This window comes from Dendrobates tinctorius, unplaced genomic scaffold (genome assembly GCF_039654945.1).
Source record: "Dendrobates tinctorius isolate UK_male_01 unplaced genomic scaffold, ASM3965494v1 ptg000129l, whole genome shotgun sequence".
NCBI classification, from domain to species: domain Eukaryota; kingdom Metazoa; phylum Chordata; class Amphibia; order Anura; family Dendrobatidae; genus Dendrobates; species Dendrobates tinctorius.
Window position 1 is genome coordinate 23132501 of NW_027361797.1, and position 19285 is coordinate 23151785.

The window sequence follows — 19285 nt, forward strand, 5'->3', positions numbered from 1 at the left end:
CTGTATAAAAGGCGCTTGTCCACACAATCAATCGCACTCCAACATCTGCACCATGGCCAATACCAAAGAGCTGTATAAGGACACCAGGAGCAAAATTGTAGACCTGCACAAAGCTGGGATGGGCTACAGGATAATAGGCAAGCAGCTTTGTGAAAATGCAACAACTGTTGGCACAATTATTAGAGAATGGAAGAGACACAAGATGACTGTCAATCTTCCTCGGTCTGGGGCTCCATGCAAGATTTTGTCTCATTGCCTGGTGGGGCAAGGATGATTCTGAGAAAGTCAGGAATCAGCCCAGAAGTACATGGGAGGACCTGGTCAATGACCTGAAGGAAGCTGGGACCACAGTAACAAACATTACTGTTAGTAACACACTACGCTGTCATGGATTAAAATTTTGCAGGGCACGCAAGGTTCCCCTGCTCACACCAGCACAAGTCCAGGCCTATTTGAAGTTCACCAATGACCATATAGATGATCCAGAGAAGGCATGGAAGAAGCTCATGTGGTCAGATGAGACCGAAATAGAACTTTTTGGTATCAACTCCCTTCACCATGTTTGGAGGAAGAAGAAGGATGATAATGAGTACAATCCCCAAAACACTGTCCCAACCGTGAAGCATGGTGGGGAAACATAATTTGGAGGTGCTTTTCTGCAAAGGGGACAGGACAACAGCACTGTATTGAAGAGAGGATGGATGGGTCATATATCGCGAGATTTAGGCCAACAACCTCCATCCCTCAGTAAGAGCATTGAAGATGGGTGGTGACTGGGTCTTCTAGCATGACAATGTCCCAAAACACACAGGCAGGGCTCTGAAAGTAGCATTTCAAGGTCCTGGAGTGGTCTAGCTAGTCTCCAGACCTGAACACAGTAGAAAATCTTTGGAGGGGGCTAAAACTCAATATTGCCCAGACAGCCGTAAAACGTGAAATATCTAGAGAAGATCTGTATGGAGTAGTGTTCCAAAATTCTTTCTGTAATGTGAGCAAACTTGGTCATGAACTACAGGACATGTCTGACCTCTGTAACTACAAACAAAGGTATATATATATATACAGTATATATATATACACACACATATACTATATATATATATATACACATTATATATACTGTATATATATATATATGTGTGTTTTGAAGAATATTTTATTTTAAAACGACGTGTAAAGGACAAAGAACTGCTGTATGTAAAAGCTCATATTAAAATCGCATTGCATACGCATTTCATACGGTTGTTTCATTTAAAAATCGCACAGAAATTGCATTGCACTCGCATGACACTCGCATGTCAATCGCATGGCACTCGTCCATTTTTTCGGTCTGGAAATTGGACCTTTTTTTTTTTCTCGCAGATGGGTATGAGCCCTTAGGCCACATGCACACATCCAGTATTTGGTGAGTTTTTCACCCCAGTATTTGTAAGCCAAAACCAGTAGTGGGTGAAAAATGCAGAAGTGGTGACGTGTTTCTATTATACTTTTCCTCTGACCGTTCCACTTCAGGTTTTGGCTTACAAATACTGAGGTAAAAAACTCACCATATACTCAATGTGTGCACATGGCCTTGCTGTGAGGTTTTACACTTTTTTAAGAAAGGAGCACAACACTCTTTAGACATCGTACATGGTTTGCTTTGGCTCACATTCTCTTTCTCTCTGTATCCATTCTGCAAAACTATACTATACGTTTCTACTTTTATGCATTTTTGTTTCGGATTCATGGAATCTGCCAATTTCCCTTAAATGAACTGGCAGCAATTATGTTATGAAATGTTTGCTGCGCTGAGTCATGATTTCCTTAGGTTTGCTTTAAACGTCCTCATTTCCCAAAACCTTGGACCCTCTATTTGATGTCTTAAGTGCAATATATACTATACACTGTTTATGGGAAAAGCATTACATTAAGTTCATTATTTGATACGTTCTAATGAAATCAAAAGAAAATCAGAAAAAGCAAAAAGGAAAATTCCAATACCAGATAAAGTCCATGGTCAAAAGTGGAACTGTTTCTGAACAGATTTTCTTACATTCCTTGAAAACTTTAAATCGGTTTGTGATCTAAAAACTAAAATGTCATTATCTTTGAGTAATATCTCCCAACTAGTGTCATTGTTTTTAAGGTCTGCTACATTAGTATATTCAACTATCAGTTCAGTTTGAGCAAGTACAATCTCCCCACTTTCGCCAATATGACATTCCGCACTCCCTGAGGATGCGTAATGTCAGCTTGGCACAGTTTTACACAGACACCCTCTGTCCACACAGACACAGTGAAGTGTGGGTGGCCCACACGCCCGTCGGCATGGCAGAACACTCTCTCCCCTGACAGGCTGAGAGACCCTTTTCACTGGCACTGCCACCAATTCCTTGTTTGATATCAGCACAGTCCGTTATTGGGTTTATATCGGGTCAGAAACCAGCCACAGTAGCATGTGACATTAAACTTAGAACACAAACATGTTGATTCATGGATTGAGATAAAAGAGCAGCCTGAGGTTAAACTGCATATCTAATCACCCTAAGGGCACACTAGACAAAACACTATATATACAATGGATATACTGTAAGTATATTCAAATTGATAATATGGTTAAAACATGCTTGTGGCTACCATAATTCCTGGTCAGGACTAAGAGCTGTATTGCTTAAAATGTGTAGACCAAGTGTGTTTTTCCATGTTTTTAAGACAACTTCCCTGGTTTTAATGGATTGAATAAATGTGATGTTTTAATATAATGCCCTTCGGACATTCCATAGCTGAGTGACGTCACACACTATTCAGTATTGTCGCCATTTTTTTATTTTCCGCCGGGTAACCAGGGACGCCACCGGCCGGAGCGTACCTGGCGCCATGCGAGCGCTCCCCGTCTAACCTGCAGTGAGTCTGCACTGGTCGTCCTCCCACTGCTTTTACTGCTCCACACTAATTTGGATCATCCACTACCGCCGCCCAGGCTACCGTTGCAGAAAGAGAGGGGACTTTATGCTCAGGTACAATCACAGCAGGGTAGGTGACTATTCACTAGAACAGCACTTGTCTGTTTTATGCAAGGCTTTTTTATACTAACAATATTAATAGCCCTTGTATCCATCTATTATGTATGAGGGTCTAATCAGACATGATTTTCCAATGAGTGGGATTTACATCATTTCCCTTTGAGGTGGATTATATTACATTTTATACATATTGAGCTGCTATTGGAGTTAATATATTGCAGCGGGTTGATTTTGTGGAAGTTCCAGCTGACATTCATGATAGATTTGGAGGGGCTATCCTGAAGGATCTGTTTTTTTTCCCAGTGCATACCATTGACCAACAAGAAGTTTAGCACGATAATTTATTTCTTTGTGCAATCTATTGTTCCTATTGGATTTTTTCACACATGATCCAGAATTTGTCTGCTGCTGTATTTCTTTGGCTTGTACTTCCTCTATTATTGAAGGCGCTAGTGTTTTATTTTTTGGTTAAGTTTTAATATAACATTTTTGTTCCCTTTTTGCAGTTGCTGGTATCGTCCTCCTCTCCTCATGGTTTTCATTGCCCAGGAACCAGCCTGAAGCCTCCTTGCACTGCACCCTAATCTATAGCATTTTCCCATACCTGAGCCGATGTTAGATCATTTTTTGTTTCTACAGCGCCTTTTTAGCTGTTCATTCTGAAGGACACAACAGTTGATTAATAACATGTGATTAGATAAAACTTTCTTCTACACATGATCTGTCTTAAAATAGATGGATTCTTACTATCAGTACTGCGAACATAAATAAACTAATATGTTTGTCATGATTTCTTCACTGCCTTCTGCCCAATGTTGTAATAGAAAATATGTTCAGACATTGTCTTTGGTTTTACATTGGGTACGGGAAGTATTCAGTCCCCTTTAAATTTTTCACTCTATGTTTCATTGCAGCCATTTAGTAAAGTCAAACAAGTTCATTTTTTTTTCTCATTAATGTACACGCTGCCCCACATCTTGACTGGAAAAAAACATAAATGTAGAAATTTTTGCAAATTTATTAAAAAAGAAAACTGAAATATCACATGGTCATAAGTATTCAGACCCCTTGCTCAGACACTAATATTTAAGTCACCTGCAGTCCATTTCCTTGTCATCTTCCTTGAGATGGTTCTACTCCTTCATTGGAGTTCTGCTGTGTTTAATTAAACTGATAGGACTTGATTTGTAAAGGCACACACCTGTCTATATAAGACCTCACAGCTAACAGTGCATGTCAGACCAAATGAGAATCATGAGGTCAAAGGAACTGGCCAAGGCGCTCAGAGACAGAATTGTGGCAAGGTACAGATCTGGCCAAGGTTACAAAATAATTTCTGTATTACTCAAGGTTCCTAAGAGCACAGTGGCCTCCATAATCCTTAAATGGAAGAAGTTTGGGACCACTAGAAGTCTTCCTAGACCTGGCCATCCAGTCAAATTGAGTAATCATGGGAGAAGAGCTTTTGTGAGAGCGGTAAAGAAGAACCCCAAGATCACTGTGACTGAACTCCACCGATGCAGTAGGGAGATAGGAGAATGTTCCACAAAGTCAACTATCACTGCAGGCCTCCAGCAGTCGGGGCCTTTATGGCAGAGTGGCCCGACAGAAGCCTCTCCTCAATGCCAGACATATGAAAGCCCGCATAGAGTTTGCTAAAATACGCATGAAGGACTCCCAGACTATGAGAAATAAGATTCTCTGGTCTGATGAGATGAAGACAGAACTTTTTGGTGATAATTCTAAGCGGTATGTGTGGAGAAAACCAGGCACTGTTTATCACCTGCCCAATACAATCCCATAAGTGAATCATTGTGCTGGCAGGATCATTCTATGGGGGTGTTTTTCAGCTGCAGGGACAGGACGTCTGGTTGCAATTGAAGGAAACATGAATGCGGCCAAGTACAGAGATATCCTGGATGAAAACCTCTTCCACAGTGCTCTGGACCTCAGACTTGGCCGAAGGTTCACCTTCCAACAAGACAATGACCTTAAGCTAAAATAACAAAGGAGTGGCTTCAGAACAACTCTCTGACCATTCTTGAGTGGCCCAGCCAGAGCCCTGACCTAAACCCAATTATCTGTGGAGAGACCTGAAAATTGCTGTCCACCAATGTTCACCATCCAACCTGACAGTACTGGAAAGGATCTGCAAGGAAGAATGCCAGGTATGAAAAATTTGTTGCATCATTCCCAAGAAGACTCATGGCTGTACTAGCTCAAAAGGCTGCTTCTATTCAATACTGAGCAAAGGGTCTGAATACTTATGACCATGTGATATTTCAGCTTTTCTTTTTTAATAAATTTGCAAAAATTTCGACATTTCTGTTTTTTTCAGTCAAGATGGGGTGCAGAGTGTACATTAATGAGAAAAAAAGAATTTTTTTGAATTTACCAAATGGCTGCAATGAAGCAAAGAGTGAAAAATGTAAAGGGGTCTGAATACTTTCCGTTCCCACTGTAATTTATGTGTATTTGAAGAACGTTTCATCTAATTAAATGCGATTAATCAACTGCTGTGCGTTCTGGAACAAAGATCTATTAAGGCACACAGGTAATGAAATATGCATAACATGATTAAGGCTACGGTCACACTATCAATATTTGGTCAGTATTGTACCTCAGTATTTGTAAGCCACAACCAGGAGTGGGTGATAAATGCAGAAGTGGTGATGTGTTTCTATTATACAGGGTGGACCATGTATATGGATACACCTAAATAAAATGGGAATGGTTGGTGATATCAACTTCCTGTTTGGGGCTCATTAGTATATGGGAGGGGGGAAACTTTTCAAGATGGGTGGTCACCATAGCGGCCATTTTGAAGTAGGCCATTTTGGATCCAACTTTATTTTTTCCAATGGGAAAAGGGTCATAAGACACATCAAACTTATAAAGAATTTCACAAGAAAAACAATGGTGTGCTTGGTTTTAACCTATCTTTATTCTTTCATGAATTATTTACAAGTTTATGACCACTTATAAAATGTGTTCAAAATGCTGCCCATTGTGTTGGATTGTCAATGCAACCCTCTTCTCCCACTCTTGACACACTGATAGCAACAAGAGCCCAAGCAAGCCTTTTAAATGAAGAATGGAGAAGGCGCCACCTGCCACATACCTGCCTTCGGTCACTAAAGGAACGCTCCATGGCAAAACCGTCAACCAGACCAAAATTCCTTTCATAGGCTGGGTGCAGGGCCGGTGTCAGCACCCGGCGTACCCGGACAAGTGCCGGGGCCCTGGCGAGACAAGGGGGCCCACTCACGCTGTCTCCTACAGCGCGCCGCAGCCCCGTATTCATTTTCCCCTGAATCCTTGGGGCGGGTCCATCCTTCCAGCGCTCCCGCCCCACCCCGCCCATGACTTCCTTGTTGTATGGAGGACGGGGTGGGGAGAGGCGGTGGCACGGCTCCTCTCGCCATCAGTGGGCGGGGCTGGGAGGACATGGCTGCTGCCTTTGCTTTTCGGACTCCTCCCCTCTCCCGGGCCTAGTAACAGTACAGCCGGGACCCCGCCCCCGGACCCAGGATGCGGACGCTGAGCCGGGAGCAGCGCGGCCTCCTGCAGCCTCTGCTTGTGCTGTGCCTCAAACCCTTCACGTCACCGAGAGCTGCAGGAAGCCCAGGTGAGCGGCCTGCCCTGGAGACTGCCCGGTCCTGTGCCTTCTCTACTGTTATATAGGGGTCCTCCTCCCCTTGTACTTTGGTATATAGAGGTCCTCTCCCTCCCCCCATAATGTGATATATAGAGCCTCTATATACCACATAACAGGGGGAGGGAGAGGAGCTCTATATCTCACAGTACGGGGGAGGAGGAGGACCCCCTATATACCACAGTACGGGGGAGGGAGAGGACCTCTATAATAGAGGTCCTCTCCCTCACCCCGTACTCTGGTAAATAGGGGTTCTCTCCCTCCCCCTGTTCTTTAGTATATAGAGGTCCTCTCCCCCCGTACTGTGGTATGTAGTTATATAGGGGTCCTTTTCCTTACCTAATATTGTGGTGTATAGGGGTCCTCCTACCCCTCTCCTGCACTATGGTATGTAGGGGACCTTCTCCTCCCTCTGTACTCTGGTTTATAGGGGTCCCCCTCCTGCCCCTTGCACTGTGATATATAGGGGTCCCCCTCCTGCCCCTGCACTGTGATATATAGGGGTCCCCCTCCTGCCCCTTGCACTGTGATATATAGGGGTCCCCCTCCTGCCCCTTGCACTGTGATATATAGGTGATATATAGGGGTTCCCCTCCTCCCCCTTGCACCATGTTGTATAGGGGTCCCCCCTTGTCCCCCTTGCACTGTGATGTGTAGGGGTCCCATGGGGTGGGCCCATCCTTGCAGCGCTCCCTCCCTGCCCATCACTTCCTTATTGTATGGAGGACGGGGTGGGAAGAGGGCTAGGTGCTAGTAGCAGGATGGGAGCTGGCGAGGAGGGCAGCCGGGGATGGGGGCATTAAGGTGCAGAAGAAGGCAGAAGTGCCCCTCACAGCTGCGGCTCCGGCTAAATCCAACAACTGGTCCCACTGCAGCTGCCAGCAGCCTGCACGACCCTCACTGGAGAGGAGCGGAGGCTGCGCCCGGACTGCCCCGGCGCACTGCTCCTGACAACAACTACTACACATCATGCCGCACTGAAAGAAGACCTGCGCCTCATCTCCATTATTGGCGGCTCCCCTCCCACAGCACCTACAGCCCGAGCTGCTGTGTCTGCTCTGTCCGCATATGAGGCACGTCTATGTGCGCATTATACAGCGCTGACAAGGCCTAGCTTCATTTTTTTATGCATAGAGCAATATATGGGGCGCGTCCTGTATGGTGTATTAGATGGAGTCCATTATTCTATATGCAGCCTTATATGGGATCCATTATTTTATATGGGGTCCATTATTCTGTATAAACAATATATGATGCTCATTGCTCATTATACTGTATGGAGCAATATATGGGGCTCATTATACCGTATGGAGGACTATGTGGTGCCCATAAAACTGTATGGACGATTATACTGGCTGGTCTAAAATGAAAATTTTTGAATCCCCCCACATCACACACTGTGTGCTTTGCGGATTCGCCGGGTTCTGATATATTGTAGAATTTACAATAGATATCACTCATGTAATGTAAGAAGTGAAATATTTGGCATTGTACTATACCAATATTTTTCTCTACCGTACCTGTGCATCATGAATCGTGGTATGTGTTAAGGGGCCCACTAAGACTCTTTCGCCCGGGGCCCATGAAAACCTAGAGCCGGCCCTGGCTGGGTGAAAGTGACTTTCCAACTCAGGGTCACGAAGAACAGCAACACCATTGAGCTTTTGGTACCTTTTCTCGTGACCAGTGATCAGAACATGGCAGAGGATCCTATCCTGGGTTATAATAATAATAAATAATAATAATAAATTTTATTTCTATAGCGCCGACATATTCCGCAGCACTTTACATTTCAGAGGGGATTTGTACAGACAATAGACATTACAGCATAACAATAATCACATAGATTATAACAAATACCAAGAGGAATGAGGGCCCTGCTCGCAAGCTTATAATGTAATCAATGAGGCCATCACAAAACACAAGTCAGGGACACTGATGGTGGATGCAATTGCTACATCGTTCGCCATACCCTACGCTGTGGCAGAAAACGTGATTCATAGAGTAAAGAAAGCACGGAATACAATGGAAGAATTCAAAGTAGGTCTGCACCCAACCACCATCCCTGCAATCCAAATGGTGGGAGTGAGGTGTGGCGTCCAGGTGGAAATCCAGAAGAGACTGTTCGTGCCAAAAGACTTGTCTAGTTCAAAGTGAGACTGTGCTTAGAATAACCTTGTCCACATTGCTGATGGCTAAATAAAGGACTGTGGTTTTTAACTTATCCGGTGAGTGCTGTATTTTTTCTTTCTTTTATGTTGGATTTGGCACGTGTTTTTCTTGAAAGCACCATTTAACCGGTAGTTAACCACCGATGTGTTTTTGACTCAGAAGGATCTATTTCCATGAGAGAGTAGGATTACCTTAGTGCTGTTCATTTTGCGCTCATATGCTTTGCTTACAATTCCTACTGGTGGGTTTGCCCGAGTGACAGTGCCAGTGATGAATACCACGAAACACAAACTAGACTGGATCCAAAGTCTGTGTTAGGTCACATTGAAATCGTCAAAGCGGTATGTCCAGCCAGTGTGAGACCTGCCCAGTGGTCTACCATGAATTCAGTCACCCCACCAAGGAACAGGAGTTGCCCAGGGGAGGAAATTGCACGACCCACCTCGAGATCCTGGGATCCCCCAGTAACCCTGGAACACTTGTGTGCTGAAGATCTAGCGGTAGCAAAACAGATGCTGAGGTAAGAGTGTCATGCATTCTAGAAAGATGACTCATATATATGCTGTATTCTGTCGTTGCAGTTGAAAATTAATTTGAAAGCCATGACCCCAGTAACCAAAAGCTACATGTCAGTGCCGAAACCATTACACCGTGAAGTCAAAGAGTATTTACAAGATCTATTCAACAGAGGATGGGTCCAAAAGTCGAAGTTGTATTATTCCTCTCCCATTGTCTGTGTTAGGAAGAAGAACGGTATGTTGAGACTCTGCTGTGATCACCGGGAACAAAACCGAAAGTCAGTACCTGATCGACACCCGATACCAAAGATCGAAGATATGCTGGATAGCCTATCAGGAAGTACCTGGTTCTCTGTCCTCGATCAGGGTAAGGTATACCACCAAGGGTTTGTCAAGGAGTACAGCAGACCCTTGACAGCATTCATCATACCATGGGGATTATGTGAGTGAATTCGCATTCCATTTGGGCTCAGTTCTGCTCCAGCAGAATTCCAGAGGAGCATGGAGACATGTTTAGAAGGACTGAGGGACAATATCTCTCAGCCATACTGGGATGACAATGTGGTACACAGCAAAACCTTCCGAGAGCATGTTGAATACATGAGGATCATACTTCAGCGGTATCAACAACACGGAGTTAAGTTGACCCCAAAGAAGTGTGAACTGTTCAAAAGGCAAGTCCAATTTCTAGTGAAAATTATGTCTGGAGAAGGATATACCATGGACCCAGCAGAAATTGCTCCCATACTGCCTTAAAAGATAAACGGCCTTCTACTGTCGGGGAGAGGTGAGGCAGATCATCAGATTCCTCTCCTACTATCGTATTTATATCTGGAACTTCTCCAGGATTGCCGTCGCACTATATCTCCTCTTGGGGGGACGACAGAGTCAACAACACACATGGAGAAAAAGAAGAACGCGGGCAGGACCAGACTCAAAAGAAACAATGCCATTTCATCCCAGCAGCCTAGTGGATTACCTGGTAAAACCACCCATATTGGGATATCCTTATTTCAACTTAACAATTATTCTTCATTGTGATGCTTCTCGAGTTGGACTGGGAGCTGCCATGTATCAGCATCAAGATGGGAAATTGAGAGTCATTGATGTTCCAGAACATTGACAAACACCGAAATTACCATCTACATTCTGAAAAATTGGAGTTCCTGGCATTATATGGTATGGGCTATCTGTGAATGATTTAGTGATTTTCTCTATTACTGCAAAAAGTTTGAGGTTTACACGGACAATAACTCCTTGACCTATGTTCTTACTACAGCCAAACTGATTGCAACGGGTCAGAGATGGGTAGCTGAACTAGCTGACTTTAATTTCAGGGAAATGCAAAGTGGATGCTGACGGATTGTCGACCATGCCACTAGAACCTGAGGAGTTCATGCAAGAATGCTCAGAGGAAGTCAGTCTGGAAGTTATTAAGAGCACTACCCAAGCAGTACAAGTTGACTCAACCTCTGTCCTGTGTCCTTGTGTGTAGCACATTGAGCACGGAGAAAAGAAAGAAGACCAAAGAACTGTCTGAGGACTTGAGAAACCAAATAGTGAGGAAGCATGAGCAATCTCAAGGCTACAAGTCCATCTCCAAAGACCTGAATGTTCCTGTGTCTACCGTGCGCAGTGTCATCAAGAAGTTTAAAGCCCATGGCACTGTGGCTAACCTCCCTAGATGTGGACGGAAAAGAAAAATTAACAAGAGATTTCAACGCAAGATTGTGCGCATGTTGGATAAAGAACCTCGACTAACATCCAAACAACTTCAAGCTGCCCTGCAGTCCGAGGGTACAACAGTGTCAACCCGTACTATCCGTCGGCGTCTGAATGAAAAGGGACTGTATGGTAGGAGACCCAGGAAGACCCCACTTCTTACCCCGAGACATAAAAAAGCCAGGCTGGAGTTTGCCAAAACTTACCTGAAAAGCCTAAAAAATTTTGGAAGAATGTTCTCCGGTCAGATGAGACAAAAGTAGAGCATTTTGGGCAAATGCATCAACATAGAGTTTACAGGAGAAAAAAAGAGGCATTCAAAGAAAAGAACACGGTCCCTACAGTCAAACATGGCGGAGGTTCCCTGATGTTTTGGGGTTGCTTTGCTGCCTCTGGCACTGGACTGCTTGACCGTGTGCATGGCATTATGAAGTCTGAAGACTACCAACAAATTTTGCAGCATAATGTAGGGCCCAGTGTGAGAGAGCTGGGTCTCCCTCAGAGGTGATGGGTCTTCCAGCAGGACAATGACCCAAAACACACTTCAAAAAGCACTAGAAAATAGTTTGAGAGAAAGCACTGGAGAGGTGGCCAGCAATGAGTCCAGACCTGAATCCCATAGAACACCTGTGGAGAGATCTAAAAATGGCAGTTTGGAGAAGGCACCCTTCAAATATCAGGGACCCGGAGCAGTTTGCCAAAGAAGAATGGTCTAAAATTCCAGCAGAGCATTGTAAGAAACTCATTGATGGTTGCCGGAGCGGTTGGTCGCAGTTATTTTGGCTAAAGGTTGTGCAACCAAGTATTAGGCTGAGGGTGCCAATACTTTTGTCTGGCCCATTTTTGGAGTTTTGTGTGAAATGATCAATGTTTTGCTTTTTGCTTCATTCTCTTTTGTGTTTTTTCATTTAAGACAAATTAAATGAAGATAATAATACCAAAGAATTTGTGTTTGCAATCGTTTTCAGGAAGAAACTGAGCATGATCTGACAGAATTGCAGGGGTGTCAATACTTTTGGCCACAACTATATAACTGTACCAAGAGCGAGGCAACAGGTTACTCACCTTTCTTCCTATTGTATGGACGCTCGTCAAGACTGTCAATCGACATCATGTTCGACACTCTGGTGTCAGAGACTTATGTAACGTATCCGGAGTACATTCGGAAATGGAAGGAACTGATGACAGAGGCATACAATATAGCCTCCAAAGTGGCTACTCAAGGGCAAAGCAAGAGTAAGGAGTACTAAGATCGAAAATCTTAAGGAGCAGAAGTAACACCGGGAAGTCGGGTGCTAGTCAAGAACGTACGTCAAAAAGGTGGTCCAGGAAAACTTTCTCCATACTGGGAAGACAAGGTGTATGTGGTGATAAGGAGGAAAGCCAATGACAGTCCAGTGTATGAAATCCGATTAGAAACGGGGGACAAGAAAACCAGAATAGTCCACCAGAATTTACTACTACCCTGTGATTATCTCCCACAACAACAAGTCTCCTCAGAAGTAAACCGACATCTATCAAGATCGACTAAGTGACTACCACAGTCTGAAGTTTCGGAGGTGGATAGTGACCTTGAGAGTTCTGATGAAGAAGAGCACATTCTTGTACCTCTTGTAAACTCCTGCAACCGAAGAACCCGTGGTATCTGAGGAACAACCAGTCAGGTGCTAGAAGAAATGTTATGTACTACTGTGCCTTTGTAAAGAGTCTTGATCTGTGCAGAACTGTGTTACCAAAAGACACTGTTAGCCAATGTGCCTCTTAGAAGCAGCTGGACTGTTTATAAAGCCTGTGCTTAAGAGAATTGAATTGTACTGAATGTGCTGTGACATTAAACTACACTGTTCATGTTCATGAGGACTCTATGAATTGTATCTGTGTGAGCAAGTGGATCCATCTTGTGTCTGAGGAAGCTGCAGTACATGGTCACCCTGAGTAATGGTTCCCCCAGAGTTCCAAAGAATTCATGAAACCTGTCCCGCCGCTATCCGAACCTAACAGCGTGAACATAACAGTGTTAAAAATGAACATTTTAATTACAGTAAAGTTAATTTGTTCATTCACTTTTGAGCCAATGAAATGAGAAGGCTTTGTAGAAAAATGGTTACAATTCCTAAATGTTTCCCAGGACATTTTTGTTTAACTCCTTGAATTAAACATTAAAGTCCACACTTCAATTGCATCTCAGTTGTTTCATTTTAAATAAAACACAGTGCCATCCAGAACCGAAATCATGAAGATTTGGTCACTGGCCAAATACTTCTGGCCTCTTAACTCTTAACTGTATATAATATACTGTGTATATACATATTCAGTCATGGGCGAAAATGTTGGCACCCTTGAAATTGTTCCAGAAAACAAAGTCTTTCTCCCAGAAAAATATTGCAAATACATAGTTGTGATATACATGTTTATTTCCTTTGTGTCTATGGAACAACACAGAAAAAACTCAGAAAAAAGTCAAATTGGACATAATTTCACATAAAAAAACCCCAAAATGGGCCAAACAAAATTGTTCAACTTAATATTTGGTTGCACACCTTATGGGACAAATAGCTGCAACCAATTTCTTCCAATAACCATCAACAAGCTACTTGCAACTCTCTACTGGAATTTTTGACTACTTTTCCATTGGAAACTGCTCAAGGTCTCTCAACAGCAATTTTATAATCTCTCCACAGATGTTCAATTGGATTTAGATTCGGACTCATTGCTGGCCATGTCAGAACTATCTGGTGCTTTGTTACCATTCATCTCTGGGTTCTTCTTGAAATATGTTTTTTGGTCATTGTCGTGCTGGAAATCCATGACCTAGGACTCAATCCCAGCTTTCTGACACTAGGCTCCATATTGCGACCCACAATCCTTTGGTAATCTTCAGATTTCATGCCTTGCATACAGTCAATGTACCCAGTGCCAAAGGTAGAAAAACAACCCCAAAACATCTTTGAACCTCCACCATTCTATTTTCAGTAAACAGTTGAATGATGTTTTTACCAAAAAGCACTATGTTGGTCTTATCTGTCCATAAGACTCTTTCCAAGAAAGATTTTGGCTTAATCACATACATTTTGTAAACTGCAGTCTAGCTTTTTTGCCTCTGTGTCAGCAGTGGAGTCCTCCTGGGTCTCCTGTCATAGCGTTTCATTTAATTAAAATGTCAACAGTTTCTGCTTACACTGATGCACTCTGAGCCTGTAGGACAGCTTGGACGTCTTTGGATCTTCATTGGGGCTACTTATCCACCATCTGGACTATCCTGTGTTGCAACCTTTCATCAAATTTTCTCTGCAGTCCACATCCAGGAAGATTAGCTATAATGCCATGGGTTGTAAACATCTTTATTATGTTGTGCACCATGGACAAAGGAACATCAAGATCTCTGGAGATGGACTTGTAACCTTGAGATTGTTGATATTGTTCAACAATTTTGGTTATAAAGTCTTCTGAAAGTTCCATTCTCTGTCTGTTCTCCATGCTTAGTGAGGCACTCAGAGAGACACATTGCAGAGATTGAGTGCCTTACTCCCATTTTTATCTGGTTTAAGGTGTGATATTCATATTGCCCACACCTGTTACTTGCCACAGGTGACTTTAAATGAGCATCACATGATTGAAACAAAGGTGCTTAGCCACGCTTTTGAAAAGGTGCCAACAATTTTGTTCTAACTATTTTGGGGGTTTTGTAAGAAATTAGGTCCAGTTTGCCTTTTTCTCTGTTCTTTTTGTGTTGTTCCAATACACACAAAGGAAATAAACATATTTTTTTCTCTGCAGTCCACATCCAGGAAGATTAACTATAATGCCATTGTTTGTAAACGTCTTTATTATGTTGTGCACTGTGGACAAAGGAACATAAGATCTCTGGAGATGGACTTGTAACCTTGAGATTGTTGATATTGTTCAATAATTTTGGTTATAAAGTCTTCAGACAGATCCATTCTCTTTCTGTTCTCCATGCTTAGTGAGGAACTCAGAGACACACAATGCAGAGATTGAGTCACTTACTCCCCTTTTTATCTGGTTTCAGGTGTGATTTTCATATTGTCCACACCTGTTACTTACCACAGGCAAGTTTAAATGAGCATCACATGCTTGAAACAAAGGTACTTAGACACAATTTTGAAATGGTGCCAACAATTTTGTTCGGACTATTTTGAGGGTTTTGTATGAAATTATGTCCAGTTTGCCTTTTTCCTCTCTTGTCTTTTGTGATGTTCCAAAATACACAAAGGAAATAAATATGTGTATAACAAAACATGTGTAATTGCAATAATTATCTGGGAGAAATAACAAATTTTGCTGCTTATAAGATGCACCAGACCATAAGATGCACCCAAAATTTTGGTGAGGAAAATAGGAATTTTTTTTTAATAAAATGGTGGTTCATCTTATAGTCTGCTTTTACAGTAGCTTGCCATGGGTGCGCGACTGTGGTGGAGTGCGATCACAGAAGGCAGGGTCACTGCTGCAGGAAGTTAACATGGTGGCAGAAGTGGGGAGATGCTGCGGGTCCGGGCTGGGAATAGGGGGTGTTCAGCAGTGCGAGCCTTATGGGAGATGAGATCTCAGGAGCAGAGATCTCAATCTGCGCATGCACCACCTCTGACAACCATTTTCCCGAAGTCCACTGCAGTGAAAACAATGGGAAGTGCAGGGACTCTGCTGCTGCCTCGCACTGCCAAACATCCCCTCCTCCCATTCTGGGGCCTGCAGCATCGCCCCACTCCTGCCATCATCAGCTTCCTGCAACATAAACTCGGCCTCCTGGAATCTCACTCCTCTGCAGCCGGCACCCATTAAGCTATATTCGGATTAAAAAATGCACCCACAAATTTTGGGGAAAAAAGTGTGTCTTATAATCTGAAAAATATGGTATTTCATTTCGTGGAACAATTTCAAGGGTGCCAACACTTTCGTCCATGACTATACATATATATATATATATAAACACAGAGTATATATATTTTTATTTTATCGTAGTGAATATGAATTTTAAGAGATTAAGCAGTACTTACAATTTTCCTACTTTAACATTTTCTATTCTATAAGTTTATAAAGCAAAACATATTTTGTGCTGTTACGCCTTAACTGAATAACATATCGCGTGCAGATAATATTGTGGCAAACAGACACCCTACGGACTTACAGTTCTATACTCTACTCTTTGACTTGCTGCGCAGTTCTCATAAGCAGAAGGTTTCATGTTCTTGTAAATCACAAGTGAACATAACTTTCGGTTTCAGTTTTCCAAGATATTGAACTAGCAAGTGTCTGCCAGCTTTATTAGACTATCTAAAGAAAGGTCTGTATAAGTTATTTACTGTGCCGCCACAATGTGCATAAACCTAAATTCAATGGGATTAAAAAACATTTAAACCCCTTAAGCACACAGAAATTTTTGTTTTTAGCCCTTAAGTTTTTTTATCCTCTTGTTCCAAGAACCGCAACTTTTTAAAATTCTTCTATCAACATAAGCATCTGAGAGGTTATTTTTTTGGTGGACAAGTTGTAGTTTTAAACAACATGATTCGTTTTACCATTCAACGTACTTTAAAACAGAAAAAAAATTCCAAGCACAGTGAAAAAGCGCAATTAAGCTATTATTTTTAGGGTTTTGTTTTTACATTGTGCAGTAAAAATGATTTAGGCTATGTGCACACGATGCAGATTTGCTGCGGATCCGCAGCGGATTTTTCCACGCAGAAACGCTGCAGATCCGCACTGTGATTTACAGTACAATGTAAATCTATGGAAAAAAAAAAAATTGTGCGGATGGTGCAGAAAAATCAGTGCGAAATTGCTGCGGATTAAAAGAAGTGCATGTCACTTCTTTTTTGCGGATCTGCAGCGTTTCTGTACCCTCCATGATAGAAATCCGCAGTGGCAAAAGCTGCAGAAAATCCGCACAAAATCCGCATAAAAACAGCAGCAAATCCGCGGCTGCGGATTCTGCCAGGAGATGCGGATTTTGTGCAGAAAATTCTGCACCACTTTTCCTACGTGTGCACATAGCCTTAGATGCGGATCCGCAGCGTTTTTGGCCACACAGATTCGCACCAAATCCGCAGTGTAGTGCACAGCCAATTTAAATCTATGAGAAATGGAGATTTGTTGTGCACATGCTGCAGAAAAATCTGCGCAGAAACACAGCATATTTTTTTCCTCAGCATGTCAATTCTTTTTGCGGATCTCCCGTTTTTCTGCACCCATTGACTTCCATTGAGTCAGACACATCTGCAGTAAAACCGCAGATGTACGGCTAGTTTCACACTAGCGGTAGGAGGCGCAGTGCATAGCCGCCATGCAGCTCCGCCCCCTGCCGCGCCCCCTCAGGTCAGCTCCTCCTATGGACGCTTGACGCTGCATACGACCTGTGTCCCCTATATCTAGCATTGGGTACGCAGGCCGTGGGCTGGTATTCTTTTGCCGGCGCATGCACCCTTTTGGCGCTATGCCGAGCGCACCAAAATGTGACACGGTGCATTTGGCGCATGTCGGCGCAACGCCAAAAGGGCGCATGTGCCAGCAAAAGAATACCAGCGCATGGCCTGCGTTCCCAACGCTAAATATAGAAATATAGGGGACGCAGGTCGTATGAAGCGTCAGGCGCCCATAGGAGGAGCTGACCGGAGGGGACGCGGCAGGGGGTTGAGCTGCACGGTGGCCGTGCGCTGCGCCTCCTAACGCTAGTGTGAAAGTAGCCTAAGAAAGATCTGCGGATTTGCTGCAGATATGGGTGCTAGAAACGCTGCAGATCGTGAGGAGAGAAGTGTGTGGGGGGAATGTGCGCGGAGACTGTGTGCGTGTCTGTGTGTGGGGCGGCGTCTGCGTGTAAGTGTGTGCATGTCTGTGTGTGTCTGTGTGTGAGCGTTTGTCCCTGTGTGTGTGCGTGTCTGTGTGTCCCTGTGTGTGTGCATGTCTGCTATGTAAGCAGCCATTGTCAGATGGGACTACTGCATTGCCGATGATGGAAAAGTAGTCCCATTAGACAATGCATGTCAAGTAGAGTTGAGCGACTTTTGTTTTTTTAGGGTCGCGTTTCGTTTCGTGAAACCCGACTTTTCCAAAAGTCGGGTCGAGCAAGATCGTCTGATTATAGGGAAAAGTCGGGGTCGTCCCGAAACACGAAACCCAATGTAAGTCAATGGGGAATAAAAGTCGGCAGTGAGAGGAGGACAGGAAACACACCTACAGTGCCCATTTGAATGCCAAAAGCATCAATTCTTCTTACTTAAGCTTGTCAACCTTAATTAACTTCATAATACAAGTTACGCACTGAAAAATGGGGGTTATTTGGCTAAAGTTGTGGGGGGGGGAGGGCTGGCTGCAGGTTTTCATGTGCCCTGGGCGAAAGTGCGCCCATTTAACACATACCACAACTCATCATGCTCCGATACGGCAGAGAAATAGCGGTATAGTACAATGAAAAATACCTCACTTTTTACATCTCATGACGAGGCCCATCTATTTCTCCATACAGAATCATTGATCCCATATAATGTTTGATACAGTATATGATGAGCTCCACATAATGCTACAGTATATGTTGGTCCCCATGGATGAAGCTCCACTGTCTTATGGGCCCAAATAATGCTCCAAACATAATGGGCCCCATTTCTAATGCTCTAGTGTATAATGGGCCCTGTAAATGCTGCTCCAGTGTCTGATGTCCACCTTTGGAATGTTCCAGTGTATGGTGGGCCCCATCTATCATTCTCCAGAGTATAGTGCTCCCCAAAAATTGCTGTCCCAACATTGAAAACAATCAAATAAGTCTCCTCGCTAGGGAATCCCTGTACTTGTCTGGATTCCTCGTCGTCCCCATCTTCCATCTCACTGCACAGTATTTCAACTTTGCAAGTGCTGTGATCCTGAGCAAGCAGGGGGGGCCCACTCGTTGGCGACGGCACTGGCACAGGGCCCCTGATAGTACGGTGGTGTGTCTGATGGCGGGTGGGCCGAACCTGCACTTTCATCTACAGCTTCCTCTTTGTCACCGTGTAAGATGGAACTGTATATGGGAAGGGTAACCTGAGTTTCATCAGGGTCAGATTCAGGTCGTGTAGCGTGCGAGGGGAATGTAGTGGTCTGGGTCAATGTACCAGCAGATTCATCGAGCAGTGGCTGGGCATCAGTGCACTTGTGTCGCCCCCAGGAGTACGGTCGCCACAGTGGCATTACCTTCTTCCTAGGGAGTGTGATGTCATGCT